General features: G+C 39.2%; 1 protein-coding gene across 48 annotated transcripts in view; it reads right to left on the bottom strand.

Moving 5' to 3' along the window:
- Nucleotides 1-19,688, bottom strand: part of ZBTB20 (zinc finger and BTB domain containing 20) — an 825,041-nt gene that overhangs the window by 274,131 nt on the left and 531,222 nt on the right. The gene's annotated exons all lie outside the window — the stretch shown is intronic.

The following is a 19,688-nucleotide window of genomic DNA, read 5'->3' as shown; positions in this document are numbered from 1 at the left end:
GCATGTAATCCTTTGGCCAACAATTTTACTTCTGAAAATTTATCCTGCAAAAATTCTGCACATCTATGAAACGATTTATGTACAAGGTTGTTCACTGGAGCATTGTTTGAAATGACAAAAAATGTTTATAAATAGGAACTGGTAGAATAAACTATGATACATTTACATAATGGAATACTGTGCAACTGAATAAAAGATTAATGTAGCTCTCTATGTACTGATATGAAAAGATCTCCAAGATATACTGAAGAATGCAAGACTGAGAACTGCATTGAAAATGCATTGAAATATGTGAGATGACTAATTCAAGAATAATCTCATATAAAAGTGAAAATGAAAGTGTCCTAGCTATGACAAAAAGGTTCCCTTGCTCCCCCATCTTTTAGCCACTGGTGTAGCCAATATTTGGGCAAATGTGGCCAGTGTTCAGCATCCCTGGGACTCTATACCCTGAATCATAAAATGCTCTAGGTTCTTCCCTCCCTAGCTCTGTAGCTTTCTTAAGATATTATTAGACACCTGCTCCTTTCTAAATCCAATAGAGTTATTAGTAAAAACCTAAAATGCCATAAAATGTTTCAACCATCAACTTGTTGGGACAAATCCCATCTAAAAGCCTGGTGTGATTCCCAATATGTTCTACTTTCCAAGTGTTGAGTGAAGATCTGGTAATCCACTAGTTACTATAAAAGAAGAAGAAAACACATTCCTCTAGGAGTTTATATGTATGAGATTATTGAAAATAATGAGTGTAATATATTCATCTGATAATATTTATCAAGATTCTAAAATGCTCAGGTGATGTCTGAGCAGTGAAAGTAGCCATGGAGTTATTAACAAGAGACAGAATATAGCATTAGGCTGATGATGTATGCTGAATACTTCAGAAGCTTATATAATCAGTACATTATATTTAATAATAAATTTAATAGCAGCAGCCTAATTTTTTGTCAAATAAGCTACACATTCATTCACTAGTCAGAAATTGTAACAGTAGTCCAACAACCCATTTCCCCAAAGATTTCCTCATCTTTGTAGTCAGAGTGCTATTTGGAAGAACCCAGAGATCACAGAAAAAAGCAGGGGTTACACTTTTAAGTTTGATTTCCTATTGGTAAACGGGTAACCTGTGGGTTATCCATTCTGGGTCGAAATGTCTTCCTCTGTGTTCTGTTATTTATTTTAAGCAATTATTTTAAAACAATGAGGTAGGTAGGTTGAGAGTATTGATTGACTCTTCATTAGTAAAACATCCAGTACATTCTGGGTATTTTGCTAACATTAAAGGTACAAAGATAAAGGATACAGTGCAGGCGTGCATACTAAGTCGCATCAGTCGTGTCCAACTCTTTGTGACCCTATGGACCCTATGGAGCCCATCAGGCTCCTCTGTCCGTGGGATTCTCCAGGCAAGAATACTGGAGTGGGTTGCCATTTCCTCCTTCAGGGGATCTTCCCGACCCAGGGATCGAACCCATGCTTCCTTCAGCTCCTGAATTGCAGGCAGATTCTTTACCACTGAGCCACCAGGGAAGCTCAAAGGATACAGTGTGTGTGTGCATAGTCGTTTAGTCAGGTCCGACTCTTTGCAATCTTTTGGACTTTAGCCCACTGGGCTCCTCAGTCCATGGGATTCCCCAGGCAAGAATACTGGAGTGGGTTGCCATTTCCTTCTCCAAAGGATACAGTACTTGCCCTCAAATATTTTGGTCTATTGTTGAGAATGTAAAATAAATATACAAATAATTATGACATGGGGTGATGCCTGCTATAAATGAGTTAAGTACAAATTACCATGGGAAAACAGAGGTATGAGACACTGACTTTTAGTGAGGTGAGATGGAAAGGGACACAGGTAGAGGCAACAAAAAAAAATTACAAAAAAAGGCAGAATATAGTCTATGCAGGGAACCGCAGGTGGCTCCAGACAGAGCTCTGGGTAGCATTTGGGAATAGCAGGAAATAAGGCTTCAGGAGTGGGTAGAGTTCACCCAGGTTGTGATGGAAGTACCACTTTAGATAAGATGATCAGGGAAGGCTGAGACCTGAATGAAGAGAGTCAGCCATGCAAAGCTCAGCAAGAAGAGCATTCCCTGCCGAGAACTCCACTTAGTGTACAGATAAGCCTATTCCAAGGAGTGGTTAGAGGGCTAGGGGCTCTGATTCCTGGTTGTCAGAGATGAGCAGAACTATTCCAAATACTATTCCCCTGACTTTTATCTAATCTCATTTGTTGTCTCTGGAACCATGGCTCTTTCCCATCAATGAATTCATTCAGTCCCTGTAATCAACTCTGATTAGTGTTGTTTAACATCAATCTTTTCTACTTTTTTCAAAGAAAGATACCAATCAGTTCTGTACACCCCTGCTTGTTAAAAGCAGCACCTCTCCTGCTGACTTACCATTCTCTTAATCAAAAGGGCAGGAGGAAACAGTTGGGATTCACTTTTCTTTTTTTTTTCTTTCAAAGTACACAAATGTCAACTTCCTCAAGGATGTTTGGCATAGCAGAGTTCAGTCATGTAACGTACAAAGTCAACTTGATCAAAAGGTTGCAGGCTGCCCACTGCTAAAATGGAGGGAGAAAAGGAAACTGAGGATCTCTCTGAAGTGTGAATGAGTGCAGAGGCCACTGTCACATGTGTATTTACACTGAGGACGTGCTGAGCTGACAGGGGAGCTTAGGAAATGCGTACCTCTACAGCTATGCTTCTCTATCTTCACCTCCGAAACTCCAGCCACATTCTGTTTTCTTTCCTCCTTTTATTGTTATCCTCAGCTAAGGACTTTCTCTTTAGCTTTGTAGCAATGCCAAGTCATGGACATGTACAGGTATTTAAAAAATTGTTTTGACTACCAGTCTCCCGATGTTTAGCTGAAGAGTATAACCATCCTTGCCCCCATGAACTTGAAAGTGCCAGCATGCAGAACAGGCACCGGGTTGTTCATTCATTCACTCATACCTTCTCTTACTCTTAACAAATCAGTCTCCATCATGTGGCTGGCAACATGACAAACCCTTGTCAACAGTTCCCACGGAAGACACTTCGGTCAGAAGCAGAAAATAAGTTCTCCAAAGAGTTTACTATTTTAGATTAAACCGTAACTCAATTTGGTTTCAGAAATAGGTGACAAATCTGTAAATAATACTTAGGGATATGTCTAAACCTGAATACACATTCCCATGAAGCTCAGAAGTCATCATATATGGTCCCCAGACAAAGTTAAAGAAGTTAGTTAATGTTTGTAACGATGTAGAGCTGGTATATTTCACAAACAACATTTTGTGCAAGCTTATCATTGTTATAATGTGAAAAGAAGTGACACGAAGGGGCAAGGTCACAGAGCTCAGAGTTCCAGCCAGAACTAGAATTCAAGCTCCAAATTCCTAACCTAAGGACTTTTATTTCATTTATTAGGTAGGTTTGAGGGATGGGGAAAAGAGGGATACAAAGTCTTAAGGTCACTGATATGGAGGGACAAGGAGAGACAAAAAGATGCTAAAAACTCACTGGCCTAAAGAAAGGCTTTCCTTTACTCTCTTGAAATGCCTCTCAAATCTTGGGAAGAACATAAGAGAAGTATGTATATAAGATCATCCTTCCTGCCTCTTTATATGTTCTGAAAAAAATCTCAGAGCAGTGTTTCCCAAACTTCCTTGATCATAACCATCAACTGGGTTTCTTGCTTCAGATACAAATGCCAAGGTCACTCCACAGAAGTTCCTGATTCTCTAGGTCTGGCTGAGGGGAGGGTGGATCCAAACAATGGGTATATTTCACAGGTGACTCTGATGATTCTTAGGATCAGGGATGTTTGGGGAAACAATGTCCTAGACAAACCTTTGCCACAGCAGCTAGAAAATTCATTCCTAATGAATTGTCCCATTTCAATGTTTCTGTTATGCCTTTTAAGCAAGTTTAGACTCTCATAGCAAGCCATGAACTTACAAGTTCTTTAACATGACTTTGATACATGTACAGAGTTTTAAGGGCTTTTAGCAACAGCAAAAGGTCAAACAGGGTTCTTACCTAGCTCATTCTCACAGAAGCAGCAACCCTAAACTCCCAATTATCAATCCCTAAATTATTTTTGTAAACAAGCCTTTGCTCAGGCAACATACTTTAATAGAATACAGGACTCCTTTTTTTTTTTCATTTTTAGTTCACTGTCTGTCTGTCTGGTTGATCAAATTAATTTCTACCCTGCTGAAGGTGATATTCAGAAAAATCAGCCTGCCTTTGCATAGATATTAAGAATAATAATGAGGAAGGCATATGAAATAAAAATGACTAGGAAAAGAAAGGTCTACATTTGAACCCAGTCCCTTTTCTCCTATTCAGTGAAACATCTGTCATATATCTTTTTGACATATAGAAACAGAACCTTTTCATATCATCTCTCCTCTCTTTGATAAGACAGTCTATTTCTTTCTAAATTTTCCCTGAGACTAACTCTCCTGTTTTCCTACCTATCTTTTAGAAAGGCAAAATCAGCAAACACCGTCTCAGATGAGCTCACTTCTTGTATCTTTCAGTCAGACTTTTGTTAAGTGGATACTGCACAGACCAACTAAAAAACTCAAAATACTCCCATCATTTCTTTTGCAGTAATGCCACAATCTTGAGGAAAACTGAATTTTGGGGGGAAAGAACAGTCCATGCCTTCATATAAGCATGAGAGGAGAGGCAGCGACTATAGAGAAGATCTGTTAATTGCTGTTGTATTGTAGTTATATTAAGAATTGCACAATTTCCTTTATCAAATTAAACTGGTAAACAGGCCTAGCTAAAAACACATGTTTGCTCTGATTGTTTTCCTCAGTTCTATACAAATTAATCATGAATTCAGTTTGCCATCATTAGTAAGTTTTCATTTTGGGGGGAAAATATCTTTTTCCTCACAAGGAATATTCATACTGAGATGATGAAGTCCACAGTCAATGATGTATGTAGTTGTAGGGGTGTGGCAGCTACTAAAGTAAGCACCTAGTTTAGTAGACTATTAGAATTAGGAAGCTTGATGCACGGTAATTTTTCCTACTGGGAGGGAGCGTGTCTCCTGAGTGGGGCAGAGGCTGAGAGGCAGTGAGTGGTACAGCCTACAGCAGGAAATACACTTGACAGGCAGAATCCAGGAGCATCAGACAGCCTCAGAGCAGCAATAGAGACAGTGCCAGGAGACAGCAGAGACGTGTGCCCTTGAGGCATGATCAAAAGATGATCGATGGTGGGAGACCATGGTTTTTAAGAGTCCATCCTCAACAACAACAACATTGGCCACTGCAACACTGGCAGCCAACATTTACAAAATCTCTCTAATTATGTTGATGACCAGAGCTAAGTGCCCAGGTTAGGCTGGAACAACAGCTAACAATCCAGGATTCAAATGATAAAGCCACAGCAATAACCATGGTGGCTGCAGCAGCAAGAGCACAACTTTGACCTGCAGTTCTTGCCCATCAAAAAGCTGTGACCTGTCTGCTCCCACTGACAGGCAGATAAATACTGAGATCTGTTGGCAAGTACATATTTATGTGTAGCTACAGCTCCTTCATCCAGACCTACGGAGAATGCATAACAGCTTCCAGTGGTGTAACACATGCACCCACTAATGGGGTGAGACCCATTACTCACAAATGGGTGAAAAGAAGCATCAATATGCAGGTCTTAACCCCAGTTTGTGGGCAGAAACCTGTCATTCCATTGCAGGCCGATAGGTCTCCTATTCAGACAGTCCTTGTTTAATTTTCCAAACACCCTTCCTCTAAATGGTGCCACTCTATGCTGTGCAGACAGACAGGTTTGACAGGCAGAGCCATCTATTTTACACTCTCTATGCCAACTGCTGGGAAAAATTAGTCTCGGTAAGTACCCGGGATTGACTTGCTGGGGAGGCAAACGAGTTTGGCACTTAGGAGGTATTTTCCATATCAGAACTTGGGATGTAAACCTCACAGAGGGTTGTTCCTGTTCAAAATGCATGAAGTCAAGAGAGTCCAAAAATGTGTACTAGTGGTCTACTTTAGGGCATATGCTATGCTAAAACCAGAAGATAAAGAGAAAAGCAAGGCATGGTCTTCTCTAGAAGGAGTTCTGAGTAGGCAAGAAAAGGCAGTCACTTAAAGAGCCATAAGATAAAATGGGACACTTGTCTTAGGAATGAAACACAGCAATGTGTACATGTGATTCTTGGCCAATAAAAAGTTGAATATAGATGTGATATGCTGGCCAAATGGTTACCCTTCAAGAAATGTCAGAACTGTCCAAAGAAAGGCCAATTGAGTGCATGACTGATAATAATGTCACACAGCAGGAGACAAGTTAATGAGCACCATTTCTTACAACCAAGTACCAGAATACCTTTGGGATCTCTGAGACTGTTTAAGAGTAAGACAAAGCTTGGGATGTTCTTGAAATCTCTGCTAACAAATAGTCTCTCCTGAGGTTTCCTTTTGATGTTGATCTGGTTTAACTGAAGAAGGAAGGGAGAAAATATGGGAAGAGGGTTCTACCACTATTTCAGGAGTCAGATAGTGAGAGTTAAGAGCTATATAGTTGAGAACAGTCCTCCAGAATCTCCCTGAGCAAATTAGAACTCTTTGATATGCAGGATTTCCCACAGAGTCTTGCCTATCAGGAACCATAAGTGTGAACTCAAAGGAGTCTGTGTGTCCCCTGAGTTTATTCCCCTAGGAGTCGAACTTCGAGAGCACATTACATTGTTCAGGAATATAATATAATTAAGCCCTTACTGATTAGAGGCTTGAGTAAGCCTGAGGGCCCATTCTCCATACTGATTCTGCCTTATAAGTAGTGATGGACTTCACTAAAATAAAAAAGCAAGGAGGATCCCGCTTTTAGGAGACATTTTCCAGTTAAAGTTATGGTAGGACTGGGGTTACAGTTGGTAGGAAAGAGACATGGAGAGTGCTGTTAATGTTTTTAAAAATGTCCCTTTTCTAGCTTCACAGTCATCCTGTTTTTGAATTTTGGTTGCTCAACATCTGAGTGACTGTAACTGCTTCTCAATTGGCATCTCTAACTAGTCTTAACCCCCTCAGTCCACGCTGCACATTATAGGCAGGTTAACTCTTAAAACACCACTTTCATTTATTTTTGCTAGCCTCACTAAAAAGTGTCAGTTATTCAGCAAATCCTTATTGAGTTCTAACTGTGTAACAGTCATTGTTCTCATCAGCCATATAATATACATTTTAGACTCCACCTGCCTTTTTAAATTCATGTCCTAAAAATCTTCAGCAACATGGATCTCATTTCTAATTTCATTACTTCCTGTACACATTAACTTCATTCCCATTGATGTGCCTTCTTTCAGGTTAAAGTTTTTTTCTTCTTTCTCCCTATTTCTTTGTTATCTGATATTACATCATTGCACTCCATCTTCCCTTCTCTCCAAAGCACGCTAATTTTTCATCCTTCAATGCCCAGCTTTTATAGCTACAGCTAAAGTTCTCCCTCCGCTATCAAGCCTTCCATATACCATTAGAAGTCACTCTGATGGGAATTCTCACAGCACTCACTGCCTTTCTTTACTGCTCATTTTGGTACATAATAACAGGCTAGTGATTTCTACCTAATTAGCTTTAGGATCTAATTACTAATCTCTGCAATAAGATTATACAAACTAGAAGCTCCTTGTAAGCAGGTATGGTTCTGATGATGGTGACACTTGTAATTATTGTGAGATATACTAATTAAGTTTAGCATCATACTTGCTTCGAAATTTAAACTGTACCTCTTCTTTCAAAAACTTTTTCTCTCCTCTTTATGAATCCTGTCAAAAAAAAGGTAACAAAAAGAGGAACACAAATACATTAAAATGTAATGGCAAGTGATATCTACCAGTTGCAATGATGTTGGATTTTGCTGTTAGTTTTTCTCCTTTTGACATGTGATATTTACTCTTATATATACTCTACACTAATGCCAATATTGCCAAATTAAATTTTACATTAATTAAGTTTTGGATGGTGTTAGCATCAGCCTAGGGGTAGAGCAGGTATAGGGCAAGTGAGACCAGGTTCAGGATATCAGATCTCTGATATTCATCAAGAGGCTAAGATAAGGACATTGTGGCAGCATAACGAATGGTTCAACACATGGTTTGCCAAGGTGGATGAATGCTGTTTCTTCAGATAGGGCTGGATATCAGGTTTCAATTATGATTGAGGTAAGCATATTTCTCTCAAAATATAATCAATATAGAAAAGGATATGTGAATATATGACATGAAGAGCAAAATCAAGGTTAGAACCAAGGGTATCAGATTAAAATACAAATGGATAATACATCTTGTAAGATTAAAGTTCAAATTTCAAATGGGAAGAAGGTACAGGCAGAGGCATAATAAACACAGTTCTGAGGATACTGTCTGTGGATCCACAAAGGAAAAATGATGCAGACAGGAAGGCAAGCCTACTGTAGTGACTGGATATCAATATTGAGAGTTTCAAATTAGGCAAGAGGAGAAAAATAGCTAGCAGAGTCTGGACTGGAAGACAGAATAGTAACTAGGGTTAGTGAATGCAGTGGCCTTGGTGGACAATGAGGTTAACATTTAGAACAATAGGTAGCCAGGACTAGGACCTAAGTGAAGAGGGTGAAAATAGAAGAACATTCATTCCTTCACTTTTTCATCACACATTTATTTATGGAGCTGAAACTAAAACCTTGAACCCATCAATAGGTTGAGTCTAGATCATGCTAGCAGACTTTCTGATTTAGGGAGGACTTAAGTGATGAGATGAGAACTAGAGTGATTAATAGGAGTGAGGCCCAGCCACTGATACAGTAATACTGCATCAAGTATGTGAAATCAGTGTGAAGGCTGAACTTAGTGTCAAACCCACCTCATCCAAAGGATGGGGTTCTTATATGTTCTCTGCTTAGGAAAACATAGAAATTAACATATAGGTGAAGCTTAAGCCCAAGGCTGAGGTAAAAAAGCATTGTTAATTGGATGGGGTGTGTGCAAGTGTGTTTGCCTGTGTGTATTTGTGCATGCACACACATGTGTAGGTATTTCCCTGACATGTATTAACTGAGACTCTATAGCATAGGAATAAGTGATGAAGAGCAGGATGATAATGGTAATTATAATAGCAGCTAATGTTTATTGAGAACTTACTGTATATACCAAGTAGTGTATAAATATTTTATATTTATTGGGTCATTTATTTTTTCATAATAATTTTATGATGAAGGTATCATCCTCATTTCCATTTTATGTACTAAGAAACTAAGGCACAAGACTGAAATAGCATTCCTAGGATCACACAGCTAGTGACCCAGAGACCAGAAAGTGACCTAGACCCAGAGAGTCTGCCCTCTTAATCACTCTGCTATGCTGCCTAAATCCAGAACAATAGGAGATTTGTACTTCCTCATGATGGAGCTTATCTATGTCTACATAATCTCTCCCTCTTTATTCCCATAGATATAGATGATTTGAGGATACTCTTACTAAGAACAGTAGCACTTCTCAGAAATGTGACAATGACATATTATGTTGTTCAGGAATATAATGAAAATATTGTGGTAACAGATGAGAGAGATTCAGCTCTTATAGACTTTAATTTTTAATTATACTATGTAACCAACAAAGAAATATTGTGGTGAAGCAGTAGAACAATAGTCAGGCTAATATGGAAAGTAAAACTTGAGTCTCTGCCACTAACCATGGGTCCCACTATCTACTTCTCCATCCTCCAGTCCTTTTCAGGGTGATATAAAGGTTTATAAGATGACTGAAAAACACATTTGCCTTATGAGGAGTCGTAAATTCTATTACTATTGTGGTTTTCTGAATCATGATAGTCCTTCTGGGAATTTGTATTTAAGGCAGTATGTATATGGATGACTCCCAAGTCCAGGAAAGAGAGTGACCAAATAAAATGTTAGCCATCATGACTGATAAGTTCAAACTCCAGTGTCTAATTTTGTAGTGGCATCTCTGGACAGAGTTGATAGTTAACAAGGGGGCACAAACATTTTCATTAAAAACCATAGAGAAACATACATAACTTTGAATCTTCCCTTGTTGGTCTCCTAGATCAATCCCAAAGCATCATCTAATAAACATGATGACAATTTGCAATTTTATTTAAATTTCTTTAGTATATAAACAGGAGAAGGCAATGGCAGCCGACTCCAGTCCTCTTGCCTGGAAAATCCCATGGACGGAGGAGCCTGGTAGGCTACAGTCCATGGGGTTGCTACGAGTCAGACACGACTGAGCGGCTTCACTTTCCCTTTCTCTTTCATGCATTGGAGAAGGAAATGGTGACCCACTCCAGTGTTCTTGCCTGGAGAATCCCAGGGACGCGGGAGCCTGGTGGGCTGCCGTCTATGGGGTCGCACAGAGTCGGACATGACTGAAGTGCCTTAGCAGCAGCAGCAGCAGTATATAAACATTCAAGTCAATTATTTTGGCTTCCAATTTTCAGCTCAACTATATCTCAGGACAGAATGGACTCCTTAAATGTCTAGGGAATCATTTAGACGTGGGGCATTGTATCATCTGTACCTTATTGGGTACTACTCTAACTCTCCAGTACTAGTATTTTTACAAGTGAGCATGGGTCAAGGCAAAGAGAGGAAAGAATGGGGCAAATACTTACAAGCTGTAATCCCTGATGTACAGGTAGGTCTAAAGGTCCCTACTTTTCTAGCCTCAACATGCTGGAAGACTCTGACCTTAAACAGAATAGAGAATGCCTTCAAGTAGGAAAACCAAAACACCTGTATTCTGAACCCGTTAGGGAATTTCTGGCCCTTTTTAACATCTGACCTTCAACGAATAATACAACTGCTTTTAGCCCTTAGCTCACACCAGTTGCAAAGGTGACAGATACCTGTCATATTTTAGGACAGCTTATCACCTTAGCCCCTGGAGTGATAGAGTATTTATAGACCCAAAGATAGAAATATAAAACACATATGTATAGGCGGGAGTCCCTTGGAGGTGGCGATTAGGACTAGGCAGTAATTTTAGCTTGAAGTTCCTATGACTTAAATAGCCACTTGAGCTCTGCTCTCACAGTTTACGATGTCAATAGAACCCCTAAATGAAATTACAGCCTTCTGATACGCAGCAGGATATCCTTTCTTTGCCATGCAATGTACACGGCCAGGAGAAATTGCTCTGTACATGGAGTTTCACTAAGGCAGAATTTATCATAAGGCTGCTCTGCTAAAATATCATTAGGCTGTTATTCACTGGATAACACATCTAATGACTCGGGGTGCACTTGATAGCCATGTTTCAGTGAACACATACGCACGCCCTGATGTGAACTGGGCACTCCAGTGCTTCAAAGCACTATCGATTTCAATTCTACCATAATTTACACCTGGCTTGTTTTGCCAATAGCTTGAACCCATGCTAACACTGGAACATACACATACAAGTATTAGAGAAATCAGAAATGAACTGTGTTGCAAAATGCATGCAGCAGGCTTTCCAGGATTCTGCCTTTATCATCTCTCTTAATGCTACTTAAATATCCTATACTATTTTCTCTGCTGTGTTTGTACATTTCTTCTGTTAGCACTGTCCGTTGTTGATGGTGACAGTAATCTCATATTTTCACAGACTGTGGGTACTCCCAGGGAAGGAATTGGGTGCTAGTCATCCTGGTTCCTCCAACATCTAGCACAGCACCTGGAGCATAATAGTTGCTCATAATAATTTTCTGTAAGTCTCTTCTTCCTTTCTCTGTTCCATAAATGTGGTTTACTCCAGGGGTTCACTCTTTTTTGCTTTCTACCAATACATTTTCCTTGAGAAAGGTCCATTCTTTAATTTTAACTATGACGCTGAAGCTGATGCTTCAGATGACTGCCAAACTTATGTCTATTCCAGACCTATCTCCCACTTTCCTGACTAAATCCAATAGCCTACCAGGCATCAGTCTGGATGTTTCCCCAACATCTCAAAATGAACACATTCAAAAACAAATTTATCCCCTTCCTCTAGCCTACAAGACCCATTCTTCCTCCTCATAGCTATCTTGCTTAGTTGTAGAAGGCAGAAACTTGGGAGTAATCCAAAATTCCTTTCTCTTGATGCCTAGCCCAAAGGTTATTAAGTTGTGTCCATTCTGCCTCTTATCTCTTGAACGTGTCTCTTCCTTTCTATTCCCATAGTTACTGTCCTAGTTCAAAGCTTCATTGTGTTCTGTCTTAACAATTTTAGTTGCCTCCTAACTCATTTTTCTGTCTCTCTTCTCCCATTCATCCAATCCATCCTCCACCCTGCTGCCTGGGTGATCTTCAATAACACAATTGGATCATTAACCTTCTCTACTTAAAACCTTTAAATGGCTCCCCACATACCATAGGACAAAGTTAAAAGTCTTTGCATGGCAATCAAGGCCCAACAGGATTGTTCCCTACCTACATCTATAGCATCATTTCTCCACATTCCTCTACTAAACGTTAGTGATACTGGTCCCCAACCCTGCTATGCTATTTCCTACTGAAGTGTTTTTGCCCCTGCTGGTCCTCTTACTGAATGTCCTTCCTCCCTCTGACCATCTGGGAAAATCCTTCAAGGCCTAGAAGGGATTTATTAGCTCTTTTATGAAGCTTTTCCTAACTCTACCGCAAAGTACATTCACGTAAACATTCGCTATTTTGTGCCTCCAAGGTTCCTTGAGCATCCTTCAGTCATATTCTTAGCATATGTCATTATCCCAACTTGTTTCCCTGTCTGTCTCTCCACCAATGAGCAACTTGAGGTTATGTATTTTCATCTTTGTGTTGTCAATGACAAGACCAGAACTTTCACGACAGCATATAAAGGCCTACGTGCTCAGGCTCCCACTTCCTCTCCTGTCACGTCTACCACTCTGCTGCATGCCCACTCTCATCCTGCTACACAGACTGCCTTGTTACCACTCAAACTTGCCTGACACAGTCCTGTCCAGGGCCTTTGCACTTGGTAGTTGTGGATCAGAAATGCCTTTGCCTAGATATCCACAACACTTGCTTCTTCACCTTTCTCAAATGTCCCCATAGGAAGGCATTCTGTTTCCATTATTTTAAAATTGCAACCTTAGCCCTCACACAACCATACTCTCTTAGTCTCTCTCTCTCTCTTATTTCACTTTTCTCCATAGCACTTACCAGTATCTAATATACTTTATATTTAATATATGTACCTGCTTGTCATCTTTCTCCCTTGCCTAAAATTCAAGTATTTTGAGAATGGAGACTTCTGTTGGTTTTGTCTACTGTAGTATCCCCAGCCCTTGGAAAATCCCTAGATTCACAGTATGTGCTCCTTAATAAATACTTATTAATATGAATCAATCTTTAACTGCTAGAACAACACCTGACACAGAATATGGTTCAAAAGTGTTTCTTGCATTAATAAGTAAATGAGTGAATGAATGAATGTTAAATCTATGTTTAATGAATGTAATGAAGAGACAGTCTTTGTAATCTGATCCTCATAACAATGCAGGTAAATAAGTCAAACGGGTACCATTACCCTCATTAGATCAAATTGCCAACATCCGCTGGATCATCGAAAAAGCAAGAGAGTTCCAGAAAAACATCTATTTCTGCTTTTTTTACTATGTCAAAGCCTTTGACTGTGTGGATCACAATAAACTGTGGAAAATTCTTAAAGAGATGGGAATACCAGACCACCTGACGTGTCTCTTGAGAAACCTGTATGAAGGTCAGGAAGCAACAGTTAGAACTGGACAGGGAACAACAGACTGGTTCCAAATAGGAAAAGGAGTATGTCAAGGCTGTATATTGTCACCCTGCTTATTTAAGTTATATGCAGAGTACATCATGAGAAACACTGGGCTGGAAGAAGCACAAGCTGGAATCAAGATTGCCGGGAGAAATGTCAATAACCTCAGATATGCAGATGACACCATCCTTATGACAGAAAGTGAAGAACTAAAGAGCCTCTTGATGAAAGTGAAAGATGAGAGTGAAAAAGTTGGCTTAAAGCTCAACATTCAGAAAACTAAGATCATGGCATCTGGTCCAATCACTTCATAGGAAATAGATGGGGAAAGAGTGGAAACAGTGTCAGACTTTATTTTTGGGGGCTCCAAAATCACTGCAGATGGTGATTGCAGCCATGAAATTAAAAGACGCTTACTCCTTGGAAGGAAAGTTACGACCAACATAGATAGCATATTAAAAAGCAGAGACATTACTTTGCCAACAAATGTCCGTCTAGTCAAGGCTATGGTTTTTCCAGTAGTCGTGTACGGATGTGAGAGTTGGACAGTGAAGAAAGCTGAGGGCTGAAGAATTGATGCTTTTGAACTGTGGTGTTGCAGAAGACTCTTGAGAGTCCCTTGGACTGCAAGGAGATCCAACCAGTAGTCCATCCTAAAGGAGATCAGTCCTGGGTGTTCATTGGAAGGACTGATGTTGAAGCTGAAACTCCAATACTTTGGTCACCTCATGCGAAGAGTTGACTCATTGGGAAAGACCCTGATGCTGGGAAGGATTTGGGGCAGGAGGAGAAGGGGACGACAGAGGATGAGATGGCTGGATGGCATCACTGACTCAATGGACATGGGTTGGGTAGACTCCGGGAGTTGGTGATGGACAGGGAGGCCTGGCGTGCTGCGATTCATGGGGTCGCAAAGAGTTGGACACGACTGAGCGACTGAACTGAACTGATCCTCATTAGATGAATGAAGTAGTTGAATAAGGTTAGGAGCCTAAGTTAAGGCAATGTGGGTAGTTGAAGCTTTGCTACTCTTTTTCAATTCACTGTTAAAAGGAAGAGACATTTTTTTGCACTCTGTTCATGATGTATGTCTAACATTTATTACACTATTTTGGCTCCTTTTGACTAAGAAGGCAATTAACAGGAGATGCAAGGTGCTAACACTTTTTATTACAACTTGTGTCTTCCTTATTAGGTGCTTTTCATAAAAACAGATCCTTTTCTTTCATTTTCAAAAGTGGATTAGGCACTCATACAATTTTGCCCCTCAGAGTTGTTTGTACATGACTACCCAAGAGGGCATCATGCTACAAATCCTGCCAGAATGAACTGGAAGGTGAGTGTGGCATTTGTAGATTGAAAATGAACAGGTTGTTTGGTGCCAAGTTTGAGCTAATGGAGATGTCCTCTATGTGTTAACACCCAAAGGAAAACATATTCAACAACAAAATATTTCAGTTTTTGGCATGTCTATGGAGAGTTAACTTTCCATTGTTCAAGGGTTAATTATCCATTATGTGAATCATTTCTCTTTCTCCCTCTGGCTGCTTACATCTAGGAATTCAGTTTACTAGAGGATAAATAGGAAAAATAAAACGAGAAGGAAATAAAAAGAGGATATTTCATTTATATATATTAGAAGCTCTAGAAAAGAATTCAATGTAGGAGACAGAATTAGATGTAGCTTAGTGATTGCTAAGTGGACTGACCATTGATGACAGATATAATTAAATTTCACAAGATATTTTAGATTCTTTTAATTATTGTTTATTTGGGTCAGTTTGTTGTATATAAAGTTAGTCTCTGGATGTTATTCATGTCAGCAGGGTACCATTTAGGGTGCTGGAATGGTTCCCTCTCCTCCCATGTGTCCAGAGCACCAAATGTACCTTAGTATGCTCCAGCTTACTGATTGAAGAAGCACCTAGAGATCCCACCAATTTCTTTATGCATTCATGAGAAACAATTGCACTGGGCTATTTTCAGTTATTATTTGCCTAAGACAGGGCATTTAATTAGGACTTGTTAAGATAGTGGAAATGATTGGGCAGTCTGTCCTCTTGACCCTTTCTTTACTGTGTTGTATGCCCCAACTCTCTCTTTCTAGTTCCTGGGTATTCGTAGCTAGTCCTCATGCCTTTCCACATCTGATGTCAACCTGAGCTCCTTAGATGTTGAGTTTGAGGAGAGGAAGAACCACTGACTGACTGTAAGCAAGTACTAACAAACTGGAGAAGCTTTTGGTTAATATGATACTTTACAGGTGAGTTTGGTACTTTCAGACTGCAGGAGCAGACCAACCTAGGTATTTGGCATCCTCATGAGTCCGGGAAATGAATGGAACTACTACTGCATGCTCAAGACTCCATGTCCCATCAGAAATAATGTGGGCATTGTGGAGATTAGAAAAGCTACCTTGGCAAATGATGCTGTCAGCTAGTTGGAAGATCTAATATGGGAGTTTAAGAGATTCAGATATAGAAGAATTTATTGATTTGTTTTCTGGACATATTTCTTCCTTATGATAAGCAATATGTACTCAATGTCAATACACTGCTGTATAGATATCATCCATCCATTCATCCATTCATTCATTCATCACCTATTCATTGATCCTCCACTCAGATTGAGGCAATTCAACATTGGTTGGAAAGGAGGTAAATAAAATAAAATGTAGCACCTGCCCTCTAACCACTTGTAGTTTCATACGTATAAAAAAACTTCAATACAAAGCAGTATATGATGTGTCAAATGAAAGCTACAGATTTTTAAAATGCAATTAATGTCAGAAGGGAAAGTTCACTTTTAATCTAGGTTTTAACAGAAAGCTTCAAAGAAAAAAGAGTGACTTCACAAGGATATGTCTTGGCTGGGTATCTTGAAAAGGTATCTGGGAAATTATAGTTGCTGATGTTGATATGTAAATATAGCATCAAAGTATTTAATGTACAACTAAATTGCTGAGAAACTAGAATAAACTGGGTCATTTGGATATAAATTCATTCTTACAAAATAAAGTGAATCATTAAATATATTATGAATTTTCAGATAATTGAAAGCAACTTAATTTCTTTCTACTTAATTTTAAACTACTTTATACATAAAGCAATTAATATTTTGAAGTTGTACATAAATAGAATTTAGGCTCATAATTTAACATATATGTTTGATGAAGGATAATTACCAATCTTATCAGCTAACCAAATCTTATCTTTTGCAGATACTGTTCATAAATATTTGTGTACAATTTCTGTGTTGTCAGTGTGATAGAACGTCAACTACATTTCACTTATGGTTAATTTGTAAAATGTTTGATTGAGTTCAGAGGCAAGTGAACCTAGCTAGGATTTGGTTATATTTTTAATAGTTGAATATAGGTATGTTGCCTAGAGAAGGAAATGGCAATCCACTCCAGTATTCATATCTGGAGAATCCCACGGACAGAGGAACTTGGCAGACTACAGTCCACGGGGTCTCAAAGAGTTGGACACAACTTAGCAACTGAGCATGAGCACAGGTATACTGAATACAGATTATACACAAGATAACATACATATATAATCACACGATACAGTGAATCAATGCCTTCTTTCTAACGTTTCAAAATACGTATTTCTTAAAAGGAATCACATAAATATTAAAAAACATTTCTGTATAAATAAGAAAGAGTAATTTCTTATTGAGATAATAATAATTCTGTTATTTAGAAATGCTATTTGAATCTATTTGTGACTGCCTAATTAAACGAATATAACACATAGAAAGGGCTTACAGCAAAAATGCACGTGCAAGAAAATAGACATTTTATAACATGCATATTCTGAAATGAAAATAAAATTTTTAGAATCAGCACTCAGAAAATTGAATTATCAACAGTACATTATGGAGGTTTATAATACAGGTTTTGAAAAGATCAGGCAACTATTTACAACCATTTCAAAGGAAAGAAATGCATCATTATCTTGCCTTTCTATCAAAGGTGTACGGATCAAACTCTAACATAAATACTCCAACTCAGCCATGGAATTCTTTCTTCCACAGCCACGTGGAACTCCAGATCTTGGCAACAATAAGGAAAATTTCTCTGGCCGGTTATCTTTTTAAAATGTCATCTTGGGATATACTCTTAGATATTTGTGTTTACCTATTTTCTGCTTAAATATGCTCACAACATTTTATGTACAAGCACAGAAGATTTCAATAGTAAAATGTTTTCTAAATGTTAGCTATCTAGTTTACCCTCAGTGCAGTCCTAGCAGATATCATCTCTACCAGAGATAATGGATAATTCTCCCAGGAGTCTGTGGAGCCTGAGTGTTAACTACAGAAGGCACAACCTCACAGAGGTCTTGGTAGTAATGCATAAAAGTGAGTTATATTTATATATCACACTTCAAAAAAATTTAACACTATTTTCCCTTTCAGCTTCTTTCTTCAGAAAAACAGAGAACTAATGGAAAATCCCCAAGAAATATTCCACATACATGTAGTATAATTAACAGGGCCTAACTGAAATAAGCGAGTTTTCCATTAAATACCATCAAACTTTGAGCATACTGGTCCTAATAAAACTCTGGGACTGCTTCCTATCACAATGATAGCTCAGGAATTTGATGTGCCTCACAAACTTTTCACTTTCATGCACTGGAGAAGGAAATGGCAACCCGCTCCAGTGTTCTTGCCTGGAGAATCCCAGGGACGGCAGAACCTGGTGGGCTGCCGTCTATGAGGTCGCACAGAGTCGGACATGACTAAAGCGACTTAGCAGCAGCAGCAGCACAAACTATAGTAACCATGAAAGTAAGCTGACTCTGTGTTCTAGAGGTCACTGACAGAGCCTGATGAGGCTGTAGCAGGGGACAGTGTTTGTAGGGAACATGGGAATATATAAGCATGAGGTGGTAAGGAATCCTCCTGCTAATGCAGGAGAGCTGCAGGAGACACAGGTTGCGAATATCCCCCCATAATTGGGTTACTTGGGTTGCGAAGATACCCCCTGGAAGAGGAAATGGCAACTCACTCCAGTATTCTTGCCTGAAAAATCCAATGGACAGAGGAGCTTGGTGGGCAATGGTCCATGGGGTTGCAAGAGTCGGACATGACTGAGCATGCAAGAGTTCTATGGTTAAGAATCTGAATCACCCAGAGTAGCAAACAAAATTCCAAAAGTAAGTATCGATGTGATATGCTGGATGATTGCACCAGCTTGGACAGGAGTCCACACAACAGGCACACACAGTACACATATGGTTAAATGTAAAATCAACTAGTGCTAAAGCATTTCCAACTTTGAGGAAGAATCTACTGGCAATGTGTTAATAGCAAGGAAAACTAAAACAATAAAATAGCATCTCTTTCCAAATATTTAAGAACATCGAGTGAGTGCCCCTTAGGCTGGGTTGTGGTTCTGGGAAGTTTTCGCCTATGAGAACCATATTGGGGACATCAAAGACTCCTCCATGCCTCCAAAGAGCAATTCACTTCAGATGCTGCCACACAGTCAAATGCTTTTATGGCCACCATGTTTTTTTGGTTTTTATTTTTTCCACTCTTAATATTTTGGAACACACTGGATTCTTAAAATTGGAAAGAAAACAAGAAAACACAGTGAAATCAAATACCTCTGAAAAAGCAACTAAGTAGGGACCTGATGGTAAAAGATAAATACATGTTCCAACTGAAACTCCACTTCCAGCGAGAGTGTGAATTATTAACAAGGACATGGAAGGCAAGTATTGGCACCAGAAGCTGGCCTGTTGACTCCTCTGCTAGTCTCATATCACACAGCATGCCACCACCCCCATCTCATTCGTTCGACAACTTCAGAGCACACTCAATCAGAGGCTCTTATATTGAGGACGATACTATATTTGGGTTTAATACTGTGAGGACAGTCATCTAGTTTTCCTGTGTCACGATGATAAATTTCCCTGGAACCAAATAAGTATTCCCCTTGC

The sequence above is a fragment of the Giraffa tippelskirchi genome, chromosome 2 (genome assembly GCF_054371585.1).
Source record: "Giraffa tippelskirchi isolate mGirTip1 chromosome 2, T2T-mGirTip1v1.2.pri, whole genome shotgun sequence".
Lineage (NCBI taxonomy): Eukaryota > Metazoa > Chordata > Mammalia > Artiodactyla > Giraffidae > Giraffa > Giraffa tippelskirchi.
Note: the sequence above shows the minus strand (reverse complement) of the source record. Positions and strands in the feature narration are given on the sequence as shown.